Source organism: Giraffa tippelskirchi, chromosome 10 (assembly GCF_054371585.1).
Source record: "Giraffa tippelskirchi isolate mGirTip1 chromosome 10, T2T-mGirTip1v1.2.pri, whole genome shotgun sequence".
Classification (NCBI taxonomy): Eukaryota; Metazoa; Chordata; class Mammalia; order Artiodactyla; family Giraffidae; genus Giraffa; species Giraffa tippelskirchi.
Window position 1 is genome coordinate 127,602,296 of NC_137284.1, and position 18,225 is coordinate 127,620,520.

Below are 18,225 nucleotides of genomic sequence, written 5' to 3' on the forward strand. Positions count from 1 at the left end.
TTCCTTGGAAGAAAAGTTATGACAAACCTACCTAGACAGCCTATTAAAAAGCAAAGACATTACTTTGCTGACAAAGGTTCATATAGTCAAAGCTATGGTCTTTCCAGTAGTCATATACTGATGTGAGAGTTGGACCATAAAGAAGGCTGAGAGCTGAAGAATTGATGCTTTCAAACTGTGGTGCTGGGGAAGGCTCTTAAGAGTAAGGGGATCAAACCAGTCAATCCTAAGGAAACCAACCCTGAATATTCATTGGAAGGACTAATGCTGAAGCTGAAGCTCAAATACTTTGGCCATCTGATGCAAAGAGCTGACTCGTTGGGAAAGACCCTGGTGCTGGTAAAGACTGAGGGCAAAAGGAAAAGACAGAGACAGAGGATGAGATGGTTGGATGGCATCACTGACTCAATGGACATGAGTTTGAACAAGCTCTGGAAGATGGTGAAGGACAGGGAAGCCTGGCATGCTGCAGTCCATGGGGTCACAAAGAGTTGGACATCACTTAGGAACTGAAAAACAACAAGAAGAAAGTTAACAGAAGTGAAAATGTAGCAATAAAATACTAGATTAATACTAATGAAGTAATAAAAGAGTGAAAGGGAAACATAAAACAGAAATACCAGGGACAACAAAATTATGCTAGTAGATATAAACACAGTGTCTCAGCAAATTACATTAAATATAAGTGCATTAAATACCAAGATCATCAGACTGGAATAAAAGAAACAAAAGCAACATACAACATTCTTACTGCAATAAATATGAACTATAAGGCCACAAGAGTCTTAAAGAAATGGAAAAGGTGTAAAATACAAACAGTAAGTTAAAGAAAGTTGAGGAAACAGAATGAGTGTAAGATAAAGTTAGCATTTCAAATCTGTCTTCAATGCAGGAGATGCAGGTTCAGTCCCTGAGTCGGGAACATCCCCTGGAGAAGCAAATAGCAACCCACTCCAATATTCTTGCCTGGAAAATCCTCTTTCCATAGAGGAACCTGGAGGGCTACAATCCACGGGACACAACTTAGAGGCTAAACAACAACAAAAAGCCCTAGCCTGCTGAGACAGACAAATTCATAAGATACAAAAATAGGAATGTTTGCTGTTACTTCCCCAATAAGGACTTTATTTTTCACATGTCTTGATGATTATATTTGTGTAGTTAATTGCTCTGATCCAAGAGTGCCAGAAGATAACAGACTGAACCAAGTCCCCTAGGTACCGAGAAGGCTATAAAGCTATTTCTATCGGTATTTATGTTTCAAAAGCGATGAAGCTCTAGAATGTGAATATGTACCTAATTCATTAAAGCCAAGACACATAGGGCTATCTAAGTCCTGAAGAGATTTTACCTATACAACATTGGGATGGAGTAAGGAGAAGACTCTTTCAGGATGAGAGAGGGCCAGCTGTCATTTCCCCTTTGTAAGGAGGGAAAAGGTTTTATTCTTTGTCCCTGTGATGATGGATGTTAGCCAATCATGTAGGAATAATTCCAACAACACAACACATTTTTTATTTTCTGTATAACAAATAATATATTTTTACTTATCAAAACACCTCATGTATGCATTCAGGATAAAATTAATAAAGATAAATATTATGAAGTCAAGAATTAAGTGACAAGATATTTCCATGAAGCCTGATATTAAGGTGGAAACACACAACAAACAGAAATGAAATGAACAATCTGTAACAATGAAGGGAGAAGCCATTCAAAGATGAACTTACTATGGTATTGAGAGAAAATCCTAAACCTGCTGAAAGGATGCCTCCTAGAAAACTCTGCATATCAATCTGAAGAAGCAGCTGAAACTTGGATGTGGGTACACCTTACAGCGGCTATTACTACTTAAATGCAAGGGGGAATGTGGTTGGGTCAGAAGAAAGACTAAAGACCACACTGTGTATAATGGTATAAGAAAAGGAGAACATGGATAAATATCTTTCCAATATAAAAAAAAAAGATAAGAAATATCCAGGATATTGAGATGTATATTAAAAAAATAAAAGAAAAATCCAGTATACATATAATAAGTAAGGAAAAGGGAGTGGATGTGGTCAAGGGGAGAATGTGACAGGATAAAAATAAAAACTGCAGGTTCTTGCATTTTTCTATGATGTTTTCTATGGAGAAATGAGGCATTTGATGGAAGACCGTACTGCCTTTCAAGAGATTATGTGGTAGGAACCAGGCTATTAATTCAATTGGAGTGATCCCTAGGTCCCTATTTGAAGTTATTTAAATCCTGCAAAGCAAGAAGCTTAATATGAGCTGCAAATCAGCTAATTGATTTAATTTATTTTGGTTACTATCAGGAGAAAATGGAATAGTGCTAATGGGAAAACCTGTGGTATTTTGTTTGAACAGTGTGAAGTGACAGCATGTTCTTTCTCAATAAGAATATAATAATGGCTAAAGGAATGCAAATGCTTAGCTGCACTAAGACAAGGAGAGTAGGCATAACAAAAGGGAAGACCTCAGATTGCAATCACAGTCTATTGTTTCAGCACTGATATCTTTGCTTATGTTCTTTTCTTTGACCACCCCTAGGGAGTCTGACTCCCTACCACTTTATTTCAACTACCTTTCCCCACTAGGACCATGGCTTGCTGTGGAGGGGCCCATAGGACTCTACCTGCTTAATCTCAACTAATTCATAGTCTCTTAAACACTAGCAACTATGGGAGATCTGCCAAAATTAAATAAAAATTAATAAATTATTGAAAATGTAGAGAATTCTGAATCCTCTAAAACTACTATTAGTTGTTCTTTTTAGGTAACAATGAAATGAAAATGGAATTAGGATATGTCTTTTATCAGATCTATAAATTGTGAATAAAGAATTATTACACCTTAATAATAAAAAGGCAAATCATTCAGTTTAAAAATGGACCAAAGATTTGAATAGACATTTCTTCAAGGAAGATATTCACATGGCCAATAGGTGCAAGCAAAGATACTCAACATCATTGGTCATCAGGGAAATGCAAATCAGAATTACAATGAGACACTACTTCACACTAGATGGCTAGAATAAAAAATTTAGACAATAAATGTTGGTGAGAATGTGGAGAACTCAGAACCCTCATACATTGATGGTGAGACTGTAAAATAGTGTTGCTGTTTTGGGAAATAACCTGGTGGTTTCTCAAAAGATTAAACATAATGTTACTATATGATCCAGCAAATCCATTCTAAGGTATATAACCAAGAGAGATGAAAATATGTATACACAAAAACTGATACACAATCATTTACAGCAGCATTATTAATAAAATACTTATAGTCAAAAGATGGAAAATACCCAAATGGGCATCAACCAATAAATAACCAAAATGTAGTATAGCCATATAATGGAAAATTATTCTGTCATAAAAGTGAATGGAGTTCTGAAACATGCTACAGCATGGATAAACCTTGAAAACATTTTGCTAAATAAAATAAATCAATCACAAAAGACCTCATTCTATTAATGCCAAATGTCCAAAACAGGGGCATTTTAAGAGACAGAAAGTGGATTAGTGGTTGCTGGGTAATGGGGAATAGAGGGTGATGAATAAAGGGTATGGACTTATTGTTAGGTGACAAAAATGTCCTAAAATTGACTATGATGAAACTGCACATATTTTATAAAAAAAGCAAATGAGTTGTACACTTTACATGGCTGAATTGTATGGTATGTGAATGTACCTCAATAAATGAAATTAGAATTTCTGTCTTTAGCCTAATTCCACAAGCAACAATTTAATATATACAGAAAAACTTTGAGAATGACTTTATTGAGATGCCACCAGTGATTTAAGTATATAAATGTTTCCCTTCCACATCTCCACTCCATTTTGGGTAACCAGACTTCTTTTACTTCTCACCTACTGGCAGGGCAGAAAGTCAAAAATCAATATCTTTCCTAGTTCCTACTATCTTTAATCTGGGCTCCTGAAGTGGTTTATTAAGTAGAGGCATTGAGCAGAGGAGTAGGAATATGGAATGAAAGAGATATTCTCTTACTAAGAAGGAGAAAGTGGTCCATGAGTCTTGTAAGTACTATAGATTTGGCAATGGGGATGAATGGATGTATGGAAAGAACACAAAGTGTCATTATGGCTCATGGCTGAATCCTTTGGTGAAAAATGCTCCAGGCTGGAGGGATCTGCCTCACCCAAAGCCATTCCTCCTCTGCAGGGACAGATCACATGGAACTGCTGGTTCATCTGAAGAATGTGGGGATGCAAAAATCGAGCCTGCTTGCTAGATCAACTCAGATCTTTGTTGCTACTGCATCATAGCTCAACCTCTCTGTCTGCCTAATCCTGCAACCTTTACTTCCTTCTAGAGCATTTCTAGAAAGCTCATCGATGAATTTCCTTTGTATGAATTTCCAACCAGGAGTCTTTTCTGGGGCTCCTACCTAACACACCACCAAAACACTCAATGAGAAGTTGTGTCACCTTTAAACACCTGCCAAAGCCAGAGTGCTTATAGTTGCTCACTCTTCAGGTACCAGCCAAGGAAGATCTGCTGTGCTTCTCTCCTCTTACCACCTCCACCACCTGCTTCTATAAATTTAGAATTAGGAAATTGGGGTAGTAAGGTAGATGATCCATATGGAAAAACAGAAAAAAGGGTGATTCCCTCCTTTCCCATATAGGCAACCAGCCTAAAGCAGACCAGAGTTGGGAAGAGATTTTAAACTTCAGATGAACCTGGATTATGGAAATGTTACACTAAAATAAATAAATGAATTACTAAATTGATACTATTTAGTACAAAATAGACTAGAAGACTTTTTTGTATTTGAGAGTGACTTCAAAAGCCAAGTATTCTGCCTTCGTGCTCAGAATAGAGGTGGAAAACAAAAAGACTCTCAGAACAAGAAAAATGATCACATAATTTTTTGTTGCACCAGCATTCAGTTTGTTCCCTGAGGTGATGCACACATCTCCACTGGAAATAGCCTAAACAAAAATGAAGATGGGGCATGTGCAACTGATTTTAATTTCCTTCCTAAGACACTGTTATTGTTGACTTTCCTTCTTCCAATCCAAATATTGAAAATGATGTTGAATTTTTTTCAAAGTTCTCAATCAATGAAAGAAAAACTGCCAGTTTTATAGTTGGAGAGAGAAAGGAGAGGGAGAAGGAGGGACTGGGAAGATTAAGAGGGAAAGAAAACACAATGAATTTAAAGTCAAACTGTGGACATGAGGAACTGGTGTTGGAGGCAAGGCTGCTGAAATGAAAGTAACTCACAAGTTTCAGTGATTTTTACTGTGAAAATTCTTCACAGAAAACTCTGCTTCTTCTGTATAATGTTATATATTTCAAGTTTGGAGAACTTTAACTGTCTTAGTACTTTCATTGTTTAAGACCGATAGAAGCTGTATAAAATATTCACTGAGAACCCAGAAGGCAAGGCACTGTTGAGATGCTGCCGCTAAACACCTGAGAAGTATAGGTTTCATAGTGGCTTAGAGAATATAAGGGCAGGAACACACCTTAGCCTCATACTTCTGGTTTTTAGATTATGACTCTCAGAGGCACATGGAATTAAAATTAATGACTGATATCTGTAGAGCATTTTATGCTTCTTGAAAGTGAAATTCTCTCAGTCATGTCTGACACTTTGCAACCCCATGGACTATACAGTCCATGGAATTCTCCAGGCCAGAACACTGGAGTGGGTACCCTTTTCCTTCTCCAGGGGATCCTCCCAACCCAGAGATCAAACCCAGTCTCCCACATTGTAGGTGGATTCTTTACCAGCTAAGCCACAAGGAAAGCCCAAGAATACTGGAGTGGGTAGCCTATCCCTTCTCCAGCAGATCTTCCTGACCCAGGAACCAAAATGGGGTCTTCTGAATTGTAGGCAGGTTCTTTACCAACTGAGATATCAAGGAAACCCTATATGACTCTTATATACAAGTTAATGCACTTTCATTTCGTTTTTTGGTTTAAAATACTAGATTTATCAATTTTATTTATCAATTCAGAGATTAGTCACATTATTAAGTGTAGCTTTTTCCTGCCAAAATGTTAAGCTATGAAAATGCACATTATTTTTGTCATTACACAAATTCTATTCCCTTCCTGCCCCTGCTAAAATGGAATTTGGTTCCTATGAATACAGAGGTCTAGAAAAGGGACTGTAATTATCTCAGTGTTAATAGAAGTCCTGTTCTGGTACCTAAATAAAAATAGAAGATATAATAATAAACTATTAAAAAACAAATGTTTGAAAGTAATTTCAAATATCTCCATTCTCTATATACTGGGGAAAATGTTCTTATTTTCAAGGAAAAAAATCTGTTTTTCTTCTCATCAGCTTCATTGTTACTCACAGAACATGAGAAAGAATTAAGAGATAATTATTTGAAATCTGAATCAAAGAAAATAGGAAAAAATTCTGATTTTCTAACATGTTCTTGTACCAATCCCTTTGCTTTTTAATTTGTGTATCCAAAACCCTGAAATACTATCAGAAAAGTCAACCTCAAATGGATTACCTGTTGATTTTGTTAACCATTATATTCTGTCTTCAATTCAAATAGTAAGCAAAAAGATTTAAATAAAAGAATCATCTACCTCCTTTGTGTAACTATTTTAATCCATTAGACTGGCTTTATAAAGAGGCGACTGAAAAGTTAAAGAAAATCTTACAGGTGTTTAATCAAAAGCACAGTTCTATTAATGATTCACAATTTGGCACCATCCTCAAGGAATTTTGTTGAAAAACTTGTATTTAATCCCTAGATTTTTAACTGGAGGAGGAGGGGGAGGATAAAGGTAATATGTTTCTCTGGAGAATCCTCACCCCACTTCACCCTGCCTCACTACATCTTTCAAACCTCAGTATCTTGACCTTTAAGGCTTGAGGCCAGGTCCATATGTTTAGTCAGACATTTCTGTGATGGTGAGCAAAGTTTCAGAATGAGTTTATATCATTTAGTTATTGATTATAACAACTGCACAATGTTTACTTGTGTCTGTGTATTTAAAGATATGTACATTCAGACTTTTAAATGAAGGACAACTGAAAACATGTCTAAGGAACAGTAATAAGAAATAAACGAAAACACCTACAATCATTTAATCTTTGACAAATTAGGCAAGAATATAAAATGGAAAAAAAGACAGTTTATCCAACAAATGGTGTTGGGAAGGTTGGATAGCCTGATGTAAACCAATGAAGTTAGAACCCACCCTCATTCTATACACAGAAAAGAAAACTCAAAGTGGCTTAAACATTTAAATATAAGGCATGACATCATGGAACTCTGAAAATAAAACATAGACAAAACATTCTCCAACATACATACATTGTACCAATATTTTCTTAGGTCAGTCTCCCAGGGAGATAGAAAGAAAAGCAAAAATAAAAAAATGGGACCAATCAAACTTACAAGTTTTGTACAGCAAAGGAAACTATAAAGAAAAAGAAAAGATAAACTATAGACTTGGAGAAAATATTTTCAAATGATGTAACCAACAAGAGCTTAATTTCAAAAATATACAAACAGCTCATACAACTCAGTAACAAAAAACGAAAACAAACAACACAATAGAAAAATGAGCAGAACTCCTAAATAGACATTTCTCCAAAAGAAAACATACAGGTTGCCTACATTCTGCTGAAAAGATGCCTAACGTCACTAATCATTCAGTTCAGTTCAGTCACTCAGTTGTGTCCGACTCTTTGCGACGCCATGAATTGCATGCAGCATGCCAGGCCTCCCTGTCCATCACCAACTGCCAGGGTTTACCCAAACTCATGTCCATCGAGTCGGTGATGCCATCCAGCCATCTCATCCTCTGTCATTCCCTTCTCCTCTTGGCTCCAATCCTTCCCAGCATCAGGGTCTTTTCCAATGAGTCAACTCTTCACATGAGGTGGCCAAAGTATTGGGAGTTTCAGCTTCAATATCAGTCCTTCCAATGAACACCCAGGAATGATCTCCTTTAGGACGGACTGGATGTATCTCCTTGCAGTCCAAGGGACTATCAAGAGTCTTCTTCAACACCACAGTTCAAAAGCATCACTTCTTCGGCACTCAGGTTTCTTCACAGTCCAACTCTCACATCCATACATGACTACTAGAAAAACCATAGCCTTGACTAAACAAATCTTTGTTGGCAGAGTAATGTCTCTGCTTTTAAATATGCTATCTAGGTTGGTCATAACCTTCCTTCCAAGCAGTAAGCGTCTTTTAATTTCATGGCTGCAGTCACCATCTGCAGTGATTCTGGAGCCCAAAAAAATAAAGTCTGACACTGTTTCCACTGTTTTCCCATCTATTTCCCATGAAGTGATGGGACTGGATGCCATGATCTTAGTTTTCTGAATGTTGGGCTTTAAGCCTACTTCTTCACTCTCCTCTCTCACTTTCATGAAGAGGCTTTTTAGTTCTTCACTTTCTGCCATAAGGGTGGTGTCGTCTGCATATCTGAGGTTACTGATATTTCTCCTGGCAATCTTGATTCCAGCTTGTGCTTCTTCCATCCCACCGTTTCTCATGATGTATTCTGCATATAAGTTAAATAAGCAGGGTGACAATATACAGCCTTGACGTACTCCTTTTTCTATTTCACTAATTATTACAGAAATGCAAATCAAAACTACAATGAAGTACAACTGTACATCACTTAGAATGGCCATCATTAAAAAGTCTACAAACAACAAATGCTGGAGAGGGTGTGGAGGAATGGAAATCCTCCTACACTGTTGGTAGAAAGTTAAGTTGATTGCAACCACTGTGGAAAACAGTGTGGAGGTTCCTCCAAAAATTAAAAATGGAGTTACCATATAATCCAGCAATCCTACTCCTGGGTATATATCCAGGCAAAACTATAATTCAAAAAGATACATGCAACACTATGTTCATAGCAGCACTGCTCACAATAACCAAGGTATGGAAACAACATAAATGCCCATCAACAGACAAATGGATAAAGAAGATGTGATCCATATACACAATAGAATACTACTCAGTCATTAAAAAGAAGGAAATAATGCCATTTGCAGCAACATGGATGGACCTAGAGATCATCAAACTAAAGTGAGGCAAGTCAGACTGAGAAAGACAAATATATGATATCACATATAATTAATCTAAATAAAATGATACAAATAAATTTATTTACAAAGCAAAAACAGAGTCACAGACATAGAGAACAAATTTGGTTTGAGGTTATGAGGGGATAACAGGGGAAGATAGGGAGAGAGTATTAATTGGGAGTTTGGGACTGACATGCATGCACTGCTACATTTAAAATAAATGCCTTTCCATGAGAAAAAAGAACACACACATATTTATAACTGCATCACTTTGCTGTACAGCAGAAACTAATACATTTTAAATCAACTATACTTCAATAAAAAAGAATGAGTAATATAGTTTATATTAATAAAATTGATATATGATCTCATAACTTTGCAAACACGAGTTTCACTGAACTGTACATATGCTCCTTAACACCAAGGAAGGAAATGAGAAAATTATTCTTGAGTATCTTACCAGTTTTATCAAAATGTTAGTATCTTCATACATAATAAGCTTCATACATTTTAAAAGATTTATAGTCCATTATTATAGTTTTCTCATTATATAGTTACCTTACCTTTTGGAAAATTAAGGCTAATATACAAAATAATCCCACGGAAATGGCAACATCTTCAACTCTAGCAATGGCTGACTTCAAATTCAAAAGGTAGCTCATTATTACATGCTTGTAAAATTTCACATTGTTTTTTCAAAATGTAAACAAAAATTTTAAATCACACTAAGGTACACTGATACGCAAGTAAAATCAGCATAAATGAGAATATGCAAAATTTAGAACTCTAATAATAACATTAACTCAACTACAATGCTTCTAGCTGAAGCCTAATCATCAGATAGCAAAAGGCCAATTCAGAGTTACTGTTGTGCAGTGATAGCAATGCTACTGACATGAATAGTTTCACTCTGAACACTCAAATGTTAACTGCTTTGTTTCAGTTTTATTGGTATGTCTTTGAAATATTTTTTTAATGACATACAGAATTTTGTTCTGTTGTTATTACTGTTTTCTAGTTTTGTATACATTAAAAAGGAGTGAGATAGAGTCTATCAGTTTGATTTTGAGGTTGCTCTTATAATATTATAATTTCATTTTCTGTAATCACATTGTTTCACACTAATTCTGAGACTGAGCTTCAAAATGTAAACATATGTGTTTTCTTAAAGGATTTAAACAGAATAACATGCAAGACAGACAAATTCTTTCTTGAAATATTAAAAATGTAGCTGTATCTACTGGTTCAAAGTGAATTTTAAGTATGTAAAATACCTCAATAATTTTTTCAAACAAATTAATGTTTTTCACATTATATTTATAATATAAGGTATTCATAAATGCCATGAATGTATCTATACATTTATATCTATTTCTTTGAATATAAATGTATATAGTGTATGTGTGCTAAGTTGCTTCAGTCATGGCTGACTCCATGTAAGCCTATGGACTGTAGTCCTCCCCAGCTCCTCTGTCCATGGGCATTCTCCAGGCAAGAATACCAGAGTGGGTTGCCATGCTCTCCTCCAGGGGATCTTCCCTACTGAGGGACTGAACTCCCATCTCTTAAGTCTCCTGCACTGGCTGGGAAGTTCTTTAGCACTACCTACCACCTGGGAAGCCCAAATGTATAGTATCACTTCATAACTGAGTTCTTAGCTAGTTATCCCTCAATACTTAGGCAATCTAGGAAAATCGTTTAATATTTTCGGGTGTGTTCCTTACCTGAAAAGTGGGTGCATTAGATTAAATGCTTTTAAGGCCCTTTAGGAGTAAAATACTAGTTCAAAAGAACCTTCAACTTAGTTGTAAGGTCATTAAGAGCAGGCTTACTTAGATAAACTATCCGCATGGTTTCATATGATCTAATTTGCTCAATCCTTTACATTTCAAATAAATATGAGGAGCTATTACAAATGCACATTACCAATGTTTGTCTTCCACTGACTACTTCAGTATTGTATAGACCTATTTTCAGACTTTCCAGTTGTTTTCTTATTCTTTTCTCATCTCAGGTAGAGGACAAAATTGAAACAAAGAAAAGTGTAAAATCCATTTTACACTGGGGGTTCCTTACAATTAGGAGCATAATTAATCACATTCACTCATTGGGAGAAAAAAGAATACCGTCCAACAAAAGGAATAGACCTCCACACAGACATATTTTCTTGCCAGAGTGTTAGAGACTTCAGCATTGGTAGTAGAAAAAAATGAAGAGGTCTTTTCATAGGTCATCATTGAATTAAAAAAAAAAAAGTGATTGCTATAAACAAAAGTAATATAAGCTTGTCTAGCAGTAGAATGACATTTTATAACCTAAAATATGTCAACCTTATATTTGAGTCGAATTCAAATTTTTCCTCTACTAACAGGGTATCATAAAACTTATCATTTTAAGAGTATGTCACATAAATCTAATCTCATTGTTGTTTATTTTTATCTTTTTAGTACTGACTCTCTTAACTTAGCAGGGGATCTTATAAACCCCTTCCTGGTTCTATAATCCCATAATATATTTCATAAATTACTCTGTAAAACTGCTTGCCCAGTTGGTCTAAACTCTGTGTATTAGCTTCATAGATATTTCATATATTAGTATTAAAAATGACCTTCATAGAATTAAACATAGGGTTTTAAACTAAAGCTAAAAATTCTACATAAAACTGCATTTCTTAATCAAAACTGATATTTAAGTAAATTTGAAATTATTAATTTTCAATAAGTTTTACTCTGTTTTCATTATTCTCTACTCATTACATTCATGAAAATATCTCAGTAACAATATATTTTTTAAAAACAAATATGTATTGTGTCACACAGGGAACATATTGATTCAGTTGAGATTAGTTTTCAGTTTTTATGACTAGGGCCAATAAACAAGTGATAGTACGCTATTACACAAATAGCTAACCACAAATACTCTTTGGTCAAGGTTCCTCACCAATGAAACTGTGAAAAGAAAGAGCTTTATCTGTCTAGTCATCAGTGAAGGATTTATTTATGTTCAATTTCATTCTTTACTGACAAGAATATTTGTTCTCACTTCCAATAAGTTATAACGGAATTGAGAGGCTTGCTTTATGGAAATCTATACAGAATATAATTAAATAAGAAATCACAGGAAGTGCTAAAAAAATGAGTTCTACATAGAAGCATAGTAAACGTTATGGTACATAAACAACAGTTCTGAATTATATACAGCCAAATCTTTTCTTTAAAAACAATTACAAAGAAAACTATGTGAATATGCTCTACTAAACTTGCATTACTAATTTTGAGTTGTTATATTATTTTCAACAGAGTAAAGTTGAATGTTTCTATGAAGACCTACAAGATCTTATAGGACTAACACCCAAAAAAGATGTCCTTTTCATCATAGGGGACTGGAATGCAAAAGTAGGAAGTCAAGAGATACTTACAGTAACAGGCAAATTTGGCCTTAGAGTATACAAAATTAAGCAAGGCAAAGGCTAACAGAGTTTTACCAAGAGAACACACTGGTCATCGTCTTCCAATAACAAAAGAGAAGACTCTACACATGAACATCACCAGACAGTCAATACCGAAATCAGATTGATTAACTCTTTGCAGCCAAAGATGGAGAAGCTCTATACAGTGAGCAAAAACAAGACTGGGAACTGACTGGTTCAGATCATGAACTCCTTACTGAAAAAATCAGACTTAAATTGAAGAAAGTGGGGAAAACCACTAGACCATTCAGATGACCTAAATCAAATCCCTTATGATTATAGAGTAGAAGTGACAAATAGATTCAAGGAATTAGATCTGACAGAGTGCCTGAAGAACTATGAATGGAGGTTCGTGACATTGTACAGGAGGCAGTGATCAAGGCCATCCCCAAGAAAAAGAAATGCAAAAAGGCAAAACAGTTGTCTGAGGAGGCCTTACACATAGCTGAGGAAAAAAAGAAACTAAAGGCAAAGGAGAAGAGGAAAGATATACCAATCTGAATGCAGAGTTATAAAGAACAGCAAGGAGAGATAAGAAAGCCTTCCTCAGTGATCAGTACAAAGAAATAGAGGAAAACAATAGAATGGGAAAGACTAGCGATCACTTCAAGTAAATTAGAGATACCAAGGGAACATTTTATGCAGAGATGGGCACAATAAAGGGCAGAAATGGTATGGACCTAACAGAAGCAGAAGATATTAAGATAAGGTGGCAAGAATACACAGAAGAACTATGCAAAAAAGATCTACAAGACCCAGATAATCATGATGGTGTGATCACTCACCTAGAGCCAGACATCGTGGAATGCACGTCAAGTGGGCCTTAGGAAGGATCACTATGAACAAAGCTAGTGGAGGTGATAGAATTCCCGTTGAGCTATTTCAAATTCTAAAAGATGATGCTGCGAAATAGCTGCACTCAACATGCCAGCAAATTTGGAAAACTCAGCAGTAGCCCCAGGACTGGAAAAGATCAGTTTTCATTCCAATCCCAAAGAAAAGCAATGCCAAAGAATGCTCAAACTACGGCACAATTGCATTCATCTTTCACGCTAGCATAGTAATGCTCAAAATTATCCCAGCCAGGTTTCAACAGTACATGAATCATGAAATTCTAGACATTCAAGTTGGATTTAGAAAAGGCAGAAGATCAGTATTAGTTCATTCGCTCAGTCATATCTGACTCTGCGACCCCATGGACTGCAGCATACCAGACTTCCCTGTCCATCACCAACTCCTGGAGCTTACTCAAACTCATGTCCATTAAGTTGGTGATGCCAACCAACCATCTCACCCTCTGTCATCTACTTCTTCTGCCTTCAATCTTTCCCAGGATAAGGGTCTTTTTCAATGAGTGAGTTCTTCACATCAATTGGCCAAAGTAATGGAGTTTCAGCTTCAGCATCAGTCCTTCCAATGAATATTCAGGACTGAGTTCCTTTAGGATTGACTGGTTTGACCTCCTTGCAGTCCAAGGGACTCTCACGAGTCTTCTCCAGCACCACAGTTGAGGAACCAGAGAAGCAGAGGAATCAGAGATCAAATTGCCCATATCCGCTGGATCATAGAAAATGCAAGAGAATTCCAGAAAAACATTAACTTCTGATTCATTGATTACATCAAAGTCTTTGTGCAGATCACAACAAATGGTAGAAAATTCTTATCAGATGGGAATACCAGACCACCTAAACTGCCTCCTGAGAAATCTTTATGCAAGTCAAGAAGCAACAGTTAGAACTGGACATGGAACAACAGGCTGGTTCCAAATTAGGAAAGGAGTAAGTCAAGGCCGTATATTGTTATCCCACTCATTTAACTTATATGCAGAGTACATCATGAGAAATGCTGTGCTGAATGAAGCATAGCTGTAATCAAGGTTTTTGGGAGAAATATCAATAATCTCAGACATGCAGATGACACCACCTTTATGGCAGAAAGTGAAGAGGAACTGAAAAGCCTCTTGATGAAAGTGAAAGAGAGTGAAAAAGCTGGCTTAAAACTCAACATTCTGAAGATGAAAATCATGGCATCCAGTCCCATCACTTCATGGCGAATAGATGGGGAAACAATGGAAACAGTGACAGACTTTATTTTGGGGGGCTCCAAAATCACTGCAGATGGTGACTGCAACCATAAAATTAAAAGACTCTTGCTCCTTGGAAGAATAGCTTTAACCAACCTAGACAGCATATTAAAAAGCAGAGACATTACTTTGCCGACAAATGTCTGTGTAATCAGAGCTATGATTTTTCCAGTAGTCATGTATGGATGTGAGAGTTGGACTATTAAGAAATCTGAGCACCAAAGGATTGATGCTTTTGAACTATGGTGTTTGAGGAGACTCTTGAGAGTCCCTTGGACTGCAAGGAGATCCAGTCAGTCCATCCTAAAGGAAATCAGTCCTGAATATTCATTGGAAGGACTGATGCTGAAACTGAAACTCCAGTACTTTGGCCACCTGATACAAAGCACTCACTCATTGTAAAAGATCCTGATGCTAGGAAAGACTGAAGGCAGGAGGAGAAGGGGACAACAGAGGATGAAATGGTTGGATGGCATCACCGACTTGATGGACTTGAGTTTGAGCAAGCTCTGAGAGTTAGTGATGGACAGAGAAGCCTGGCGGGCTGCAGTCTATGAGGTCACAAAGAGCTGGAGACGACTGAGCAACTGAACTGAACTGTGTATTGCATTAGTGTGCTAGGTCTGCTTCAACAAAATACCACAAACTGGGTGATTTAAACAACAGAAACATATTTTCTTACAGTTCTGAAGCTGGGAATGCAAGATCATGGTGTTGGTAGGTTTGACTTGCAAATGGCCTTGATCTTGCTATATCCTCTCTGGGCCTCCTTCTCTGTGCACCTGTGTATCCTTGGTATCTCCTTCTCTTCCTATAAGGACACTGGTTGGATTGGATAAGGATTTCATCCTTGTGATCTTATTTAACCTTAACTGCCTGTTTGAAGGACCTGTCTAAAAATATAGTCAGGTTAGGGGTTAAAGCTTTATCATATGAATTTTGGGGGAACACACTTTAGTCTATAAAAGTTATTAAGTGTTTTGTTAAAATGAGATGGATGAAACTGGAGCCCATTATACAGAGTGAAGTAAGCCAGAAAGAAAAACAACAATACAGTATACTAATGCATATATATGGAATTTGAAAGATGGTAACGATAACCCTATATGCGAGACAGAATAAGAGACACAGATGCATGGAACAATTTTATGGACTCTGAGGGAGAAGGTGAGGGTGGGACGTTCTGGGAGAATAGCATTGAAACATGTATATTATCATATGTGAAACAGAACACCATTCCATGTTCGTTGCATGTGACAAGGGCTCAGGGCCGGGGCAATGGGATGATCCAGAAGGATGGGATGGGGAGGGAGGTGGGTGGGGGGTCCAGGAAGGGGAACACATGTAAACCCATGGCTGATTCATGTCAATGTATGGCAAAAACTATTACAATATTGTAAAGTAATTAGCCCCCAACTAAAATAAATAAATTTATAAGAAAAAAAAAAAAGTCATGGAGACTCTTATAATAGGAGGGTCTTGTTATGAAACACATGTGTTGTCAACATAGAGTAACTCCAAATGATAATGTTTTGTCTTGTCATACTTTATGTGGAGGAAAAGATAACAGTCAGTTTTACAGCTCTGAAACTTCTATCCACCTTTCTTTTAACTTTGTCCATCTCAGAAGAAGTATATGATCAATTTATCCACAACATTGCTGATACTTGCTATTTAATATTAATTTTTTTTGGAATTCAGTTGATTTGCAATGTTGTATTAATTTCAGGTGTACAGCAAAGTGAATCAATTATACATATACAAATATATACTCTCTCTCTCCTTTTTTTAAGATTCCTTTTCCATATAGGCCATTGCTGAATATTAAGTAGAGTTCCATGTGCTACACAGCAGATTCTTATTAGTTACATATTTTATATACGGTATTGTGTATGTGTCAATCCCCATTTGCTCATTTATCCCCCCGATCCTCTGGTAACCAAGCTTTTTGTACAAGCTGCATTGGAAAAGTCATTTCAAATGTTAATAGATGAGTGTGGCTTGTTAAATGCACTGGTAAAAGTAGGTCTTCTAGGGTAATTCAAAAAATGGACAGATATATACAGTCAGTCAAATAGTTAAGTCATTCTTTAGTAAAAATGAAGATATACGTTTGTATATAAGTCACAAAAGATACTTGAAGTAGAAAGAATCTGCCAACAATGCTTTCAAAGTCAAATAAATTACAAGAATTGACTTAAAAAAAAAAAGTCAGTTTTTACTGAGATTCCAGAGTCTTGTGAACTGCCATCAATCTATAGGTTGGGGAGTGGGTGGACTGGTAAATCTTGAATTTTCCTGGTGCTGTGTGTGTAATGTTGTTAAAAATTATGGCTGCATTAATGATGGGCTTCCAGTGTGATGTTCAGTGCCAGAAGCAACCTTCTCATGACCTCTGATAATTGAGTTCAGCCGGTGAGTTCTTGAAAAGACTGCTGAGGCAAGACCTCCAGAAATAGGCAAGCACTAGACCTCCAGAAATGGCCACCTAGTTCTCATGCTCCAGCAAGATTTCAGTCCTGAGGTGACAGTTTAGAAAGAGTAATATCCTTTGAATTAAAAAAAGAGGTTATCGTTTCCCCAAAAGGAATCTGAAAATAGGTCTATCCACATACAATAAAAAGTGTGTAATATGATTCAACCAATTTCTTGCTTTAGCTAATTAAAGTAAAATCTTTAGGAAAACTATTATTTTCTACTCAAAATAAGATAAGTGAATTCAAAGATTAAAAATTCAGTTTATCTTGTAATTATACCTCACAATCATATCTGTGTATTGTACATTCAACACAGAATAAGTTGTTACAGCAATTCTATAGCTGTATTCCAAGTCCAAATAAAGCATGTAATTACAATAAAAACTCTTTTAAACTTGCTTGGGTTTTAACAATGCATTAAATTGAAAAAGCAGCTTACCCTGAGAAATGCAGTCATCACCAGGGAAAGGGGGAAGGTTTATAAAAAGTAATGCACTTTCAGTGAGGCAACTAATTATTGATGCTACTACTGGGCACTTGTGTTTCCAACAGCCAATTTCATAAGACTCTCTGTCGAGTAAAATCCAATTTTAAGATTTATAATGCAATTGAGTTTTGCCAAGAGAAATAAGTTAGAGCTGGACACAGTTTTAGGTTAGAAGGGACCTGGAAATCACCAAGTGAAATCTCCACTTTTAATGAAAGAGAGAATCAATATCCAGAAAGGTCAAAGGAGTGTTCCAAGTTATATAAATAATTATTTACAAAATAAGGGTTAAATTTCAAACTACTGACTCTCAATGTTTTTGTTCTAGAAGAATGAGACACATTGTGAGGTGTAAACATCACATACTGGTAAATTGTGCACAATGTAGAAGGTGATAAGAGTCATGCAGGAAAAAAAAAAAAAACAAATTAAGCAGTAAAAGAAGTCTTGAGATTGACAAAGTTGAGAAAAATGAGGTAGAGGTACATTGCATTACCAACCAGAATAGCCAACATTTCCATCATTGAGAAAGTGAGATACAAGCAAAGACCACAGAGAGATGTAAGCTAGCAATACAGATACCTGGGGAAGAGTGCTTCAGAGAGAGAACTGATAAAGCAGATAAACCAAAGGCCCTTCCTTAGTGCAGGCACT

The 18,225-nt window shown here is 36.2% G+C and overlaps 1 long non-coding RNA gene across 1 annotated transcript; it reads right to left on the reverse strand.

Annotated features, from left to right (window-relative positions):
• Positions 1 to 15,202: 15,202 nt before the first annotated feature.
• LOC145524707 (uncharacterized) lies at positions 15,203 to 18,000 on the reverse strand. Its single transcript, XR_014067775.1, has 2 exons — positions 15,950 to 18,000; positions 15,203 to 15,559 (listed from the first exon to the last, which is right to left on the reverse strand). It is a non-coding gene; the product is annotated as an uncharacterized LOC145524707 (long non-coding RNA).
• Positions 18,001 to 18,225: the final 225 nt, after the last annotated feature.